Here is a 14,197-nt window from a genome sequence, read left to right on the forward strand (position 1 = left end):
ATACTGAGGCGGGGTGGGGGGCCCCTGGGGGGCCCCATCACTCGTGGCTGAACAAGGGATCCAGACCCGGGTGCTACGACCCCTGGCGGGTGACTGGACCCTGCACCTGGCGTGTTGAAGAGGTTGCGCGGATCGTAGACCGGCGGGAGTCGAGATTGAGCCTTTTGATGCCTCCTTCTCATGACCTCATTGGCCGCGTTCTGATCCATCGTGAGTTGGAAGGACTGCGCCTGAATCAGCTGGGTCTGGGCATCGAGAGCCGCCCGCTCCGCAGCCAGCCTGATCCCTTCCGCTGCCAGGTCCTCTTTAGCTTTTATCAGATCCAATTTTAGCTGTGCCACCGCCGCATCATGCTGAACTTGATCCGCCGGGTCGACCGTGGCGGTTAACAGGGCCGTCATCTTATCCGTGAGATCCATCAGCACCTGAGCCGGGGAAGGCACCGGGTTTTCCGATCCGGAAGCAGGGCTCTGAACAGGCTGCGCACCAGCCATAAAAACTCCAACCTGACTTGGCGGCTCAAAAAGGTCCGGAATACTGCTGCCATCGGAATAACTCATGAGCCTGCCATCTTGAAGTTGGTACAACGAGTTTGACTCATCAGCGGCCGACTCGCCGTCAGAGCCGGCGGCCGCCTCATCCCCAGACCCAGATGGATCAGAGGGCCCTCCGTGGATGCATCCCACAAAAGCGCGCTTTAAGGCAGGCCGGGCCCGGGCGGGTCGTGCGCGCTGAGCCGTTTCGATAAGACCGGCGCCGAGATCCGGCTCGGGGCCCGGCTCTCCAATCTTGCCGATGAAGACATGAATTCCTCCGAAGGGGACCCGGTACCCGTGCTCCACTGAGCCGGCGTCGGGGCCCCAGTCCGCAACGTCGATGTAGAGCTTGCCGCGACGACTCTTGGTCATCCGGCCCACCGCGTATCCCTTGAGCCCTTCGAAGCTGCCCTTCAAGAACTCAAATCCACCGTGCGCCAGCCCCGCGGTGGGCGCCAACTGTCGTGGAATTGTCACGGCAGATGTCCTCGGGTTAGGACTTAGTCGTGGAGCCATCGCAATTGGGAAGCTTGAAGGGGTTAAGTGGGACAAGGAACACGAGGGTTTATATTGGTTCGGCCCCTTACGGTGAAGGTAAAAGCCTACGTCCAGTTGAGGTGGTATTAATCAGGGTTTCGATAACCAGGGAGCTAAACAGCTATGCCCGGTTCTCGATCAGATTGTTTTCGCCCCTAAACCGCTGCCGGGTTGTCCCTTTATATAGGGAGGTTGACACCCAGTGGCCCTTAGAGTCCCGGCCGGCTCATAAGAGTGTCCGGCTCGGACTCTAAACAATACTTGCCTTACACTACAAGTCTACTATAACAATAAAGATTGTACTACGGGCTTTAAGTCATCGCCGGGTCTCAGCCCATCTCTGGCCCATTATCTTGAAACTTAGCTCCGGGCTTCTGGCAATGACCCTTAGTGTAACCCGGCCCTCCTGGCGGGTGACTCCAAGGTCTATATCCTCAACATGTACCAATTTTGAAATTTGCATATGAGGACTTATCGGATTTGTTATATGTTGTTTCCGGCCTCATTTAAACTTGCTTTGATGTGTTGTTCTTGTATGCATCATCTCATGCCATGAGTAGCTTCATATAGCCTTGTCATGCATCATACTTGGTTGAGCATCATGCCTTGTTTATGTGTGGTGTGTTTACCATGTTGTGTGCTTCTTCTCGATAGTTCCCGTTTCGTTGCGATCGCGAGGATTCGTTCGTCTACTCTTGGTTCGTCTTCGTGGCTTCATCTTCTTCATGGACTCGTTCTTCTTCCTAGCGGGATATCAGGCAAGATGACCGTCACCTTGGATCTCATTACTATCATTGCTATGCTAGTTGCTTCATTCTATCGCTATGCTGCGCTACCTATCACTTGCTCCTCTAGCCTCCCAAATTGCCATGAACCTCTAACCTTTGTCACCCTTCCTAGCAAACCGTTGTTTGGCTATGTTACCGCTTTGCTCAGCCCCTCTTATAGCGTTGCTAGTTGCAGGTGAAGATGAAGATTGCTCCATGTTGGATTATTTTTATGTTGGGATATCACAATATCTCTTATATTATTAATGCATCTATATACTTGGTAAAGGGTGGAAGGCTCGGCCTTATGCCTGGTGTTTTGTTCCACTCTTGCCGCCCTAGTTTCCGTCATACCGGTGTTATGTTCCTTGATTTTGCGTCCCTTACGCGGTTGGGTGATTTATGGGACCCCCTTGGCAGTTCACTTTGAATAAAACTCGTCCAGCAAGGCCCAACCTTGGTTTTACCATTTGCCTACCACCTATTTCTTTTCCCTAGGGAGTCGCGCTCCCGAGGGTCATCTTTATTTAGCCCCCCGAGCCAGTGCTTCTCTAAGTGTTGGTCCGAACCGAGCCGCCTGCGGGGCCACCTCGGGGAAACTCGAAGTCTGGTTTTACTCGTAGCCTGTCTCATCCGGTGTTGCCCTGAGAACGAGATATGTGCAGCTCCTATCGGGATTGTCGGCACATCGGGCGGTCTTGCTGGTCTTGTTTTACCATTGTCGAAATGTCTTGTAACCGGGATTCCGAGACTGATCGGGTCTTCCCGGGAGAAGGAATATCCTTCGTTGACCGTGAGAGCTTATAATGTGCTAAGTTGGGACACCCCTGCAGGGTATTATCTTTCGAAAGCCGTGCCCGCGGTTATGTGCCAGATGGGAATTTGTTAATATCCGGTTGTAGAGAACTTGACACTTGACTTAATTAAAACGCATCAACCGCGTGTGTAGCCGTGATGGTCTCTTCTCGGCGGAGTCCGGGAAGTGAACACGGTTTCTGGGTTATGTTTGACGTAAGTAGGAGTTCAGGATCACTTATTGATCATTACTAGTTTCACGACCGTTCCGTTGCTTCTCTTCTCGCTCTTATTTGCGTAAGTTAGCCACCATACTTGCTTAGTCGCTGCTGCAACCTCACCACCTTATCCATTCCTTTCCCAGTTAGCTTTGCTAGTCTTGATACCCATGGTAATGGGATTGCTGAGTCCTCGTGGATCACAGTTTACTACTACACCGGTTGCAGGTACAGGTTTTGCGATGATCATGACGCGAGAGCGATGTTTACTTGTTTTGGAGTTCTTCTTCTGCTTCTTCTTCGATCAGGGGATAGGTTCCAGGTCGGCAGCCTGGGCTAGCAGGGTGGATGTCGTTTGAGCTTCTGTTTGTGTTTCATCCGTAGTCGGATGGTGATCTTATGTATGATGTATTGATGTATCCTTGCGGCATTTGTATGCCTTGTATGTATCCCCATATATTATGTAATGTTGATGTAATGATATCCACCTTGCAAAAGCGTGTCAATATGCGGTTCTATCCTTGGTGGGACCTTCGAGTCTCTTTAGGATAGTATCGCATATTGGGCGTGACACTCGCGCTCGTTGATGATGTCCTGCGGGAAGCGTTGGCGCCACAGCGCCATGGCTTCATCGTCCATCTCGGCGATGCCGAGACGGTGCTCCCACCTTCGGATAAGCCACGGCAGAGGCGGGAGCTCCTGTGCCCGCTCCCGCGTCGGCACGTTGGGGAAGTTCAATGTTCTATGAGGCCACCGGAGGCGTCACACCGCCGCGTCGTACGCGCGGGCGGCCTCGTTGGCGGTGTCGAAATTGCCGAGGCTGAGGCGCATCCCGCAGAACCGTATCTCGGCGGAGAAGCCGCCGGAGGGGCGCGTGCGGACGCCGCGGTATCCCCAAGTTTCCCGGCGACGCGGCGGCATGGTGGCGCGGCGGCGGCGAGGCGAGAATGAGCGAGGAGAGAGCGGTGGCGAGGCACAGAGCGGGGAGAGAGCGGTGGCAAGGCACAGAGCGGTGGGAGGGCGTTGGATTTTATAAAGCGCGCCGGACACCGCGCGCCAAAACTAGCGCACGCCCAGCCGCTTTTTCCCCCGCGCGTGCAATCCTTTCCCAACGTCTCTGCTATCTCTACTCTCTTCTCTACTGTTATATTTATTTTATATTCAATATTTATCTCTACTTCTCTACTCTCTATTTTTTCTCTCTACTTTTTCCCTACTCTTATCAAAAACTGAGTTGGTGATGATGGTGTTCCTGCCATCCTGCAATATAGGCCATCCGATTTATATCCGACGGATAGGAAGGAAACTGTGGCAATTTTGCAAAAAGATACCCATACCCCTCTCCGCATTTGCAAATAAGGCATTCCCTCGTTCATCCTTTTCTCCCACAAGATAAACTACTCATACAAATGCATCTTGATGCGTGCAACGCATGGGCATCTTGCTAGTTCTAAAAAACTATCCATCATTTGCCACACTACTGGTTGCAGATGAAATACCTACCCAAGCACAGCGCGATACAGGAGCGACGCACAATTACAAGCTGATATTCTGTTGGACAATGGAGGCTATAACCAATTACTTTTACGGGAACAATAACACCCAGGAAATTTGAAGGGTAGGTATGAACAAAATTGGAACTGCACATGTACTGCTAAGTGATTCAATACACACATTACCAATCGAGGAGGAGAACGATGGTCGCAGCAGCCTCTGTGAGTCATGGTCGGCAACGGGAGTCAGTTCATTGTCCACGACGGTGGTGCTTCTGCGCTTGGTGTCGGCTTCCGGGAAGCAGATCCGAGACCGTGGAAGACGGTGCCAGGGAAGAGGCTCCGTGTACGACGATGACGGTGGACCGGCTCCAGTGCGGCGTACGAGGTCGTCGATGAGGCAGATGCACTGCGGTGGACGAGTGCGCCGATGTAGAAGGGGAGGAGCACAAAGGCTGCGGTGCCGTGGGGAAGTCTATTTTGCGGTGGGGATAGAAAATGGGGAGTATTCAGGTGTACTACTCTGGGTGCCGGGGTGGGGTTGGCTGGGTAGGGTGAACCTGAAGTTACGAAAACATCCCCCTACCAACCGTCATCCGTAGGCCTGTTTCGAAGGCTATGATGGTAACTTCCCACTGCTCGAATCAGGGTCGCGGAAGATTTTCCCGCCGACCTCCAAATTTTGTGACACTGAACTCCCCGTGTGGCGTGTTGGGTGATTCGGCTAAGCAACTAGCGAGTAGTACTAGTAAACTCTGCATATTAGGTTTGACCGAAGTCAAACTTCCTAAAGTTGACCAAGTTTATAGAAAAATATAAACATTTACCATAACAGATATGTATGATGTGAAAGTACATTCAATAATGAATCTAATGGTATTTATTTGTTATTGTATATGTTAATATTTTTTGTTATAAACTTTCTGAGAGTTTACAAAACTTGACTTTGACCAATGCTAATACGCAGACTTAAATAAAAACGGAGGGTGTACACATTTGTTTTCTTAGTATGTAGTGAATTAATCATTTGTTGAAATTGTGAAATAAATATATTAGGCTACTGACTTCGAATGTAATGATCTATACAATTCAATAGTTACAATCATTGTCGAATTCCAAGATGTAGACGAGGTCTATAGTACTTCACAACATGCTCAAACTTGCATAATCCCAGTCAAATGACAATCAAAATGCATTTCATAGTTATTACTTTGTAGGATGCAACAAAACCAACAATAACTCTACATCAGCCATTATAAAAGCAACATTTTGAACATATCCCAATGTGTGAATCAAACGTGCAGAGAGAGCTTGCAAAGATGGAGCAGATAGGGCAGGAAAGATTGTATGTATGTGGACGAGAGAGTAGGAGACAAACCTAACGAAATAGAAAGAGGGAGATAGAGAGAGAAAGAGAGAGGAAGAAGTTAGGTCTGTTAGAAAGATGGAGACATGTAATATACGTGAGATGCGTGTGCATCCGGATTCTGTACACATGGAAGGAGAAGAGACAACAAGTTTGATGAGAGAGTTGGAAAAACATGGATGAGAGGGGAAGGATCTCGTGGGTTGAGGGATTGATAAATTTGTGCGGGGGAGAGAGGGATTGGTAATTTTGTGCGAGAGAGAGAGGGTGGGGGGAGGAGTCAGTCAGCCATCGTCACATCATCCTGCTTCCAAATGGCCCCGCATTCTCTAGCGCAGTGTGGTCGCCGTCTTCGATCTCCTCGATGCCCTCTTTGAAGATTGAGGTGTTGTGCATGCTGGGGTGCGAAGAAGCACAAGCGAGAGTGGTCGCCATATAACCTTGGATGGGGATGAATTTGTGCTTGGGGGAGGGGGTGTGTGTGTGATGTGTGCTGTGTGTGTGTCAGATATTGAGATAAAACAAACCTAAGGAGTGTCGGTGTGGAACGACACCTATGGGATCACAAGGATCCCTACTACGGTTGCCGGGGCGCAGGGTTGCAAGAAGAGCAGGATCAGTAGTCAGCACAAGGATCGTTTACCCAGGTTCGGGCCGCGAGGATGCGTAAAACCCTAGTCCTGCTTTGGTGGGTGTATTTCAGTGAGTTCTTGAGCTCTCGAACTAGCTATGGTGAGTGCGTGGTTCGAAAGAGCCGAATCCTCTTCCAGTATGCCATGGGCCTCCTTTTATAGGAGAAAGGGGCTGCCACAGTGGCATACAGGAGGTGGAAAGGCGTACAGTATTGCGAGCTTATCGCTCGTATTACAGGACAAGTCGCATTTAATGCGCCACTGAGGTGTCCCCTAGCTTTATCGGGGTCGGGGCGAGGCCCGTCCCGTCCGTCGCCGCTCTTCCTCGCTTCGACACGCGCCCTGGCCAACGATGCGTGCGGCGCCATGTAGGCAGGAAGGCAGCAGAGGTGCGCGGTGGTAGGGTCTTCACGAAGATCTGCATGCCGCCACGCAGGCGCCTGCTGAGTTGGCCTCGAAGCTGCATGTTGCCACGCAGGTGCCTGCCCGGCTGGTTTGGGCTGGCAGCTGCATGCGAACGATGGTGGAGACTTGGCTGGTGCGGGCCTGGCAGTGGCGCTGCTGGCGTCTTCGGCGAGAGCCTTGCCGGGGGGCCCGGCAAGGGTCTTTCCGTGGCGCGCTGTCGTCCCCGACAAGAATCTTGCCGGGGGTCTCGTGGCTCTTCTCGGCAAGGATCTTGCCGAGGATCATTATCTTCTAATCCTCATCTGATCTTGAATATGTCTTCACAAAGATTTACATGCCACCACAGAGGTGCCTCCCGAGCCCTGGCCCCATGTGGCTGATGGTGTTGGGGATGTGGGCTCAAGGGTGGCTCGCCCCGTTGGTGTTTGATGAGCCGCCCCGGCAAAGGGGCTTGCCGGGGTCGCTGAGGCTGCCCCGGCAAGGGTCTTGTCGGGGGAACCTGCTTCGTCTCCCTATCCTTCGCGTTCTTTGGCCTTGGTGTTGCTCTGGTTGTCTTGGGCTTCGGTTTTACCTCCCCTGTTCTACTTGGTGCGATCGTGGGCGCGGCTCCGACTGCCCATGCACAGGTAAAGGGGTACAAAGGTGCGCCCCTTCTTTTGTACACCGACAGGAGCCCCCGGGCCTGGGCCACACATAAGCGGGACGCGTTGTTGGGCCAGGCCCAAAACGGCGCGCGGGCAGTCGGGGCGGTTTTTTTACCGCGGTAAAACTTTTCACGCGCCGCGCTTCCCACGACCTATGTTGAAGGCGCGACGTGGAGGGGCGCGCGTGACGTGGGCGGCATGCGTGGGGCGGTTCCTGCACGCATGCATCACATCGCAGTAAATGGGCAGCTCGCGCCTTCCCCATGAAAGGAGGGAGGCGTGGAGGCTCGGCTTATTTACTGCACGGGACCGGGTTGCGGTCTTCAAGGCGTCCACACCCCATGATCACGGGGTGGGGAGAGGTCGCTTCACCCGTCCCCTCGATTCTGCACGTTCGCCACGCGTTCTCCATGCGCTTGGGGTGGCAAGCGGTGGAGGCGGGAAACCGGGCCGTCGCTGGTTGGGGCAGCGGGTCGGTCTCGATTCCCTGCGCCTCTGGTGGCTGGATTGGCCGAGCGGGGCGGCCGAGTCCCGACCCCGCCCCTTTATAAGGAGGGGGAAGGGGGGATGGCATCCCGCACTCTTCTGTCATCTAACCCCTCCTGCTTCCGCTTCTTCCTTTCACTCGCCATGGAGAAAGGGAATCCTGGTCCCTCGTCGGTGGCGGCGAGGGTCGCCGCTCGACAGCGCATCCCTTCCCCTCCTGAGCCCGCGGTGGTGGAGCCGGCGCGGGGGGAAGCGGGAGGGGCGAGGCCGTGGGCAAGGCCGGGGCAGAGGTCGTAGTGCTCGGGGTAGAGGAGGACGGGGCGGCGCGCCGGCTTCGCCCCCGCCAATGATGCCTTTTCCGATGGAAGGCCATGTCGGAGACTAGCCCCGTGAATTCTTCATCAGGCTGCGCCGGCCTCCGCGTCGCCGTCTTCGTCTTCCCGCCCCGTTTGCTCGGGAGATGGAGCGTGACCCGCCCCAATCCCTCAGATTGCACATGAGGGCCTGTGGGAATGGGGGCACGCGGGTCGACGTCGACTTCCCGGCTCCTCGGGTCATGTACCTCCGTTGTGGGTGGAAGACGTTTGCTCGCATCCACAGCCTGACGGCGGGGCTCGTCCTCTACTTCAAATTAATGGAGGACGGCCTGCTCTCCGTCAAGGTCTTCGGAGACTCCGGGACTCGCCTGAAGTGCTGCGTGGAGAGCTCCTCCGACGGAGATTCTGACGATGGGAGCTCTTCCTCGAGCGAAAGTGATGAGGAGAACAGCGGGGCAGATGACGGGGACGAGTCCGACTAGGCGTTGGACGCCCCGCGCCTGGGCGGGTGCGGCAGCAGCAGCATCTGCACCTGGCTGCTCCTCCGGCAGAGTTTTGCCGGGGGTGGGGCCAGCTCCTTGAACTTCTCGGGGCCGTCTCCTTGGGCGGCTGGCGTTGGGAGGCTGCGGAAGAGGAAGAGGGCGGGCGGCAAGGCCGTCAACTCGGAGTACGCGGGCACGGATGCCTTCATCGCGTATTGCCGGTCCTGCCGCCTCGTCTTCCAGCTCCTTTCCCGGCACCGTCATCACCGGCCCACCCGTGGGCGGCCACCGAGGTGTTCTCTTGGTGCTTTCTGCTGCTCGTAGCTCGCCTAGGCGCCCCGTTTGCCCTTTCGCCTCCTTGACCTACCTCCCGAGGAGAGGGACAAGAAAGGGATTACGGGCATCTCATCTCTTTTTTAATCTGTAAGCCTTCGGGCCTTGTTAAATTTAAAGCTTGTAATCCCCCTTGTTCATGTTTTTCATTCCGTACGGACTGTACCTGTGTGGGATGTTTTTTAATGAAAAAGGGATGTTTGCCGGGTTTTTCGTTCGTGGGTAGACCCCGCGACAAGGAGCGAATCCTTGTTACATATTAACATAAACGTTTTTCGCCCGGCAACAGGCCTTGCCGTCCCCCCACTTCGCTCGACCATTCTCGCGCCCCTGGCGGAGGCAGTGATGAAGCGGGCTTAGGCTCCTCGTTCTACTTCCTTGCCACCGCGACTACAACCAAATCCGGGCCCAGGAGATAATCCTTGGGTATAGAAAAGGGGAGCACGGTGGCAAGGATGAAAGACTTATCTGGATCTGCAGCCCCCGGCAACCTTGTCTTGCCGCGGTTCGATCCTTGCGCTTGCAGCCCTCGGTAACTCTGGTTTGCCGGGGTCGGGACGCCGGTCCGTTTCCTTTCTTCCAAGTAGCTCAGTAGAAGTGCTCATGTGCCCTGCGAACCAAAGGAGGACAGAAAAGAAACAGATAGACGCGCACTCGACCTCTAGGCTAGGGGTTAGTCGCCGCTAAGCACTATCAACCCTAACCAAGGAAGAGACTCGACCTAGCATGCATGCTATAACTTAGGGTGCCAACGCTTCATTTATTTATGCTCAGGGTCTGCGCTTGGCTTTGTACAAAGGGTTACATGCCTTGCCGGCAAAGCTTGTACAAAAGGTGGCTTGCCGGGAGGCCCGGCAAGCCGCGCCTTATGGGTAAAACTTGCGAAGATGCTCGATGTTCCAGGAGTTGCTCACTGGGACAGCATCTTCAGTCTCCAGGCAGACTGTGCCGGGCCTGGTGACTCGTATTACCCGATAAGGGCCTTCCCACTTTGGCGTCAACTTGTTGGAATTCTTGGCCGACTGAACGCGCCGAAGAACAAGGTCGCCTTCCTCAAAGCTTCGGGCATGAACCTTGCGGCTATGGTAGCGGCGCAAGGCTTGCTGGTAGCGTGCTGCTCTCACAGCCGCCCGAAGACAATCTTCCTCAAGGAGCATTGCGTCATCTTGCCGCAACTGCTCTTGCTCAAGCTCATCGTAAGTGAGCACTCGAGGTGACCCGTATATGAGTTCCGTGGGGAGAACTGCCTCCGCCCCATATACTAGGGCAAAGGGTGTCTGTCCGGTGGCTCGATTTGGCGTCGTCCTGATCGACCAAAGAACCGCCGGCAACTCATCAATCCAGCGCCTTCCACTCTTGTGCAGCTTGTCAAAGGTCTTCGTTCTCAAGCCTCGCAACACTTCAGCATTTGCCCTCTCTGCTTGGCCGTTGCTCCGTGGGTGTGCCACGGAAGCAAAACAGACCTTGCTACCGAGGTCTTGAATGTATTGCATGAAGGCGTGGCTTGTGAACTGCATGCCATTGTCGGTGATGACTCTGTTTGGCATACCAAAACGGCAGACCAGTCCCTTGAAGAACTTCACGGCTGACTGAGCAGTCACCTTTCTCACTGCTTCCACTTCCGGCCACTTTGTGAACTTGTCGATTGCAACGTACAAGTACTCAAAGCCCCCGACAACGTGGGGGAAAGGGCCCAGTATATCGAGCCCCCAGACCGAGAATGGCCAAGGAGAGAGGGATTGTTTGAAGGGCTTGAGCTGGTTGATGAAGCTTCTTTGAATGGAACTGACACGCTTCACACTTGGTTACTAGTGCCGTCGCATCCTGGAGGGCGGTGGGCCAAAAGAAACCTTGCCGGAACGCCTTGCCGGCAAGGGCCCTCAACCCTATGTGGGAGCCACATATGCCTCCATGTATCTCTGCCAACAGCTCCAGTCCTTCCTCCCGGGGGATGCACTTAAATTTCACACCATTCGGCCTCCTCCTGTACAGGACGTCATCGTCGAACTGGTACATGGCGGACCGATGGGGTACTTTCTCCGCTTCTTCCTGCTCCTCAGGAAGCTCCCCTGTTTGGAGGAATTGGACGGTATGCTGCGCCCATACCGGAGCCTGGGGCTCGACGGCAAGGACCAAAGGCATTTCTTCTGCCATGGGAGCGGCTGTCTCTACGGCCAGGGCTTGACGCCCTGCCGGAGCCAGTTGCTCTTGGGCAGGCTCAGTGTGCACGGCAACATCCTTGCCGGCCGTCCCAGGGGATTCGGCGGGAAGGTACTTGCCGGGACCTGATTTCCTCTGCTTGTTCTGCTCTGTTGATGGTTCGACGGATGGCTGAGTTAAACGGAGCAAAAAGGTACCCGGCTCCACAGGTATCTTGAATGCAGCATGCTTTGACAGGTAATCGGCGATGTCGTTCTCCGCTTGGGGACGTGCTCCGCTTGGATGCCGTCAAAGCGCTCCTCCAGCTTTCTCACCTCATCTACGTAGGCCTCCATCAATGGGCTATGGTAATCCTTGTTGACCTGCCTAACAACAAGCTGCGAGTCACCCCTGATGATGAGCTTCTTAACCCCGAGGTCTGCCGCGATCCTGAGACCGGCGAGCAATCCCTCGTACTCAGCAGTGTTGTTGGTGGACATCTCCCTGGGAAAGTGCATCTGGATCACGTACTTGAGGTGCTCTCCGGTGGGTGCGACGAGCAGCACACCGGCACCGGCGCCTTGCAGCAAGAAAGCCCCATCAAAGTACATGATCTAGTCGCGGTCTGCTTCCTTGCCGGGGAGAGTGGTCTCCTGGATTTCTTCGTCAGGCATTGAGGTCCATTCTGCAATGAACTCCGCCAAGACTCTGCTCTGGATTGTCGAGGTACTTTCAAAGTTCAAACCGAAACTTGATAACTCCAAGGCCCATTCCACAATCCTTCCGGTTGCATCTGGGTTATGTAGTATCCGTTGCAACGGGAGGCGGGTGATGACAGTGATCTCGTGGGCTTGGAAGTAATGACGCAGCTTCCTCGAGGCCATAAGGAGGCCGACGAGCAATTTCTGCACACCGGAGTACCTCGACCTAGCTCCCTGCAAGAGGGAGCTGACAAAGTAAACCGGGTGCTGCATCATCATCTTCTTCTGCACCACCTCACTCGACTGCGCGGGCACTGCCTTGGTGGCATCAGACTCTGCCGGGGGCCTCGCCTTGCCGGCACCAGGCCCTGCCGAGGGAATCTTTGGCTTGCCATCCGCTGGTTCTGCCGCCGTCACTGCCTCCTCGTCGACCTCCCTCTGTGCCACCAGTGCGGCGCTGACCACTTGATTCGTCGCCGCCAGATACAGTAGCAACGGCTCTTGTGGTTTAGGCGCAACCAGTATTGGCATGGAGGAAAGGTATTTCTTCAGATCCTGCAATGCTGCCTCGGCTCCTGGGGTCCACTCCATTGGGCCTGCCTTCTTCAAGATTTTGAAGAAAGGAAGGGCGCGCTCAGCAGACTTGGAGATGAATCGGCTCATGGCGGCAACGCAGCCGGTGAGTCGACGCACATCCTTGATCCACTTGGGCGCCTCAATCTGCTCAATAGCCTTGATTTTTTCTGGGTTTGCCTCGATCCCGCGCTGCGACACAAAGAACCCGAGAAGCTTGCCGGACGGAGCGCCGAAGACACACTTCTCAGGGTTCAGCTTGAGGTTGATCTTGCGCAGGTTGGCAAATGTCTCTTCCAGATCTTGCACAAGAGTTGCCCCGTCTTTGGTTTTGACCACTATGTCATCCATGTATGCTTCCATATTTCTATGGAGCTGGGGTTCAAAACCAATTCAAACTTTTCTTGCAAACGTCGAGCCAGCACTCTTAAACCCGAAAGGCATCCCTAAAAAGCAATACGTACCACATGGGGTGATGAATGCTGTCTTCTCTTCATCTTCTCTTGTCATGAAGATTTGGTGGTAGCCCGAGTAGGTGTCGAGGAATAACAACAGATCACACCCGGCCGTGGAGTCGACAATCTGGTCGATGCACGGCAACATGAAGGGGTCCTTAGGACAAGCCTTATTGATATCTGTGTAGTCAATACACAGCCTCCACTTCCCATTTGCCTTGTGCACCACTACCGGATTGGCCAACCACGTCGGGTGGAGCACTCCTCTCACCAAACTTGCCGCTTCCAACTTCCTGATCTCCTCTGTGATGAACTCCTGCCTCTCCAGAGCCTGCTTTCTGACCTTCTACTTGACGGGCCGCGCATGAGGACAGACAGCTAGGTGGTGCTCAATCACCTCCCTGGGAACACCGGGGATGTCGGATGCTTGCCACGCAAACACGTCGACATTCGCCCGCAGGAAGGTGACGAGCGCGCCTTCCTTTTTGCTGTCGAGGGTGGAGCCTATGGTGAAGGCCCCTCCCGTGCCATCCTCCCTGACGGACACCTTCTTGGTCTGCGGCAGCTCAGCTCTGGATTTCTTGCTCTTGCCAGTAGAGCTCTCTGGCACGTCCTAGATGGTAGCACAACACTCCGAGGAGGTGCGCTTGCCGGAGTGGGTGCGAGAGGTCTTGCCGGGCTTCTTCTTCCCTCCCGGGCCTTCAGCGGCAGGAGCAGGTGCCTTGACGGCAGCTGCTGCAATTGCTTCCCGATATAGTTGGTCGGCGCAAATCAGCGCGTCCTTCTTGTCGGAGGGGACGGAGATGATGGTCAACGGCCCGGGCATCTTTGGCATGTTGTAGGCGTAGTGTGATGCTGCCATGAACTTGGCTAGTGCCGGGCGGCCGAGGATCCCGTTGTAGGGCATGGGGATCTCGGCCATGTCGAAGATGATCCTCTCCGTCCTGTAGTTCAACTCTCCTCCAAACGTCACGGGCAGTGTGATCTTTCCCTTCGGCTGGCTCCTCCCCGGATTGACCCCTTGAAACGTGCCCGTTTCCTCGAGGTCTTCATCAGGAATTTGCAGCCTTTTGATCACGACGGGCAAGATCAAGTTCAGGCCGTCCCCGCCGTCAACCAACATCTTGTTCACCTTGAGGTTGCGTATCGTTGGTGAGACCAACAATGGCAAACACCCGACCGCGGTCGTGCGGTCAGGGTGGTGCTCGGCGTCAAAGATGAGGTGCGTGCTGGACCACTTCAGCGGCTTCTGAGCGTCCAACGACGGCTCTACCGCTGTAATCTCACGCGCCCACTGCTTGAGCTGGCGGTGAGAAGT

Source organism: Aegilops tauschii, chromosome 4 (genome assembly GCF_002575655.3).
Source record: "Aegilops tauschii subsp. strangulata cultivar AL8/78 chromosome 4, Aet v6.0, whole genome shotgun sequence".
Taxonomy (NCBI): Eukaryota; Viridiplantae; Streptophyta; class Magnoliopsida; order Poales; family Poaceae; genus Aegilops; species Aegilops tauschii.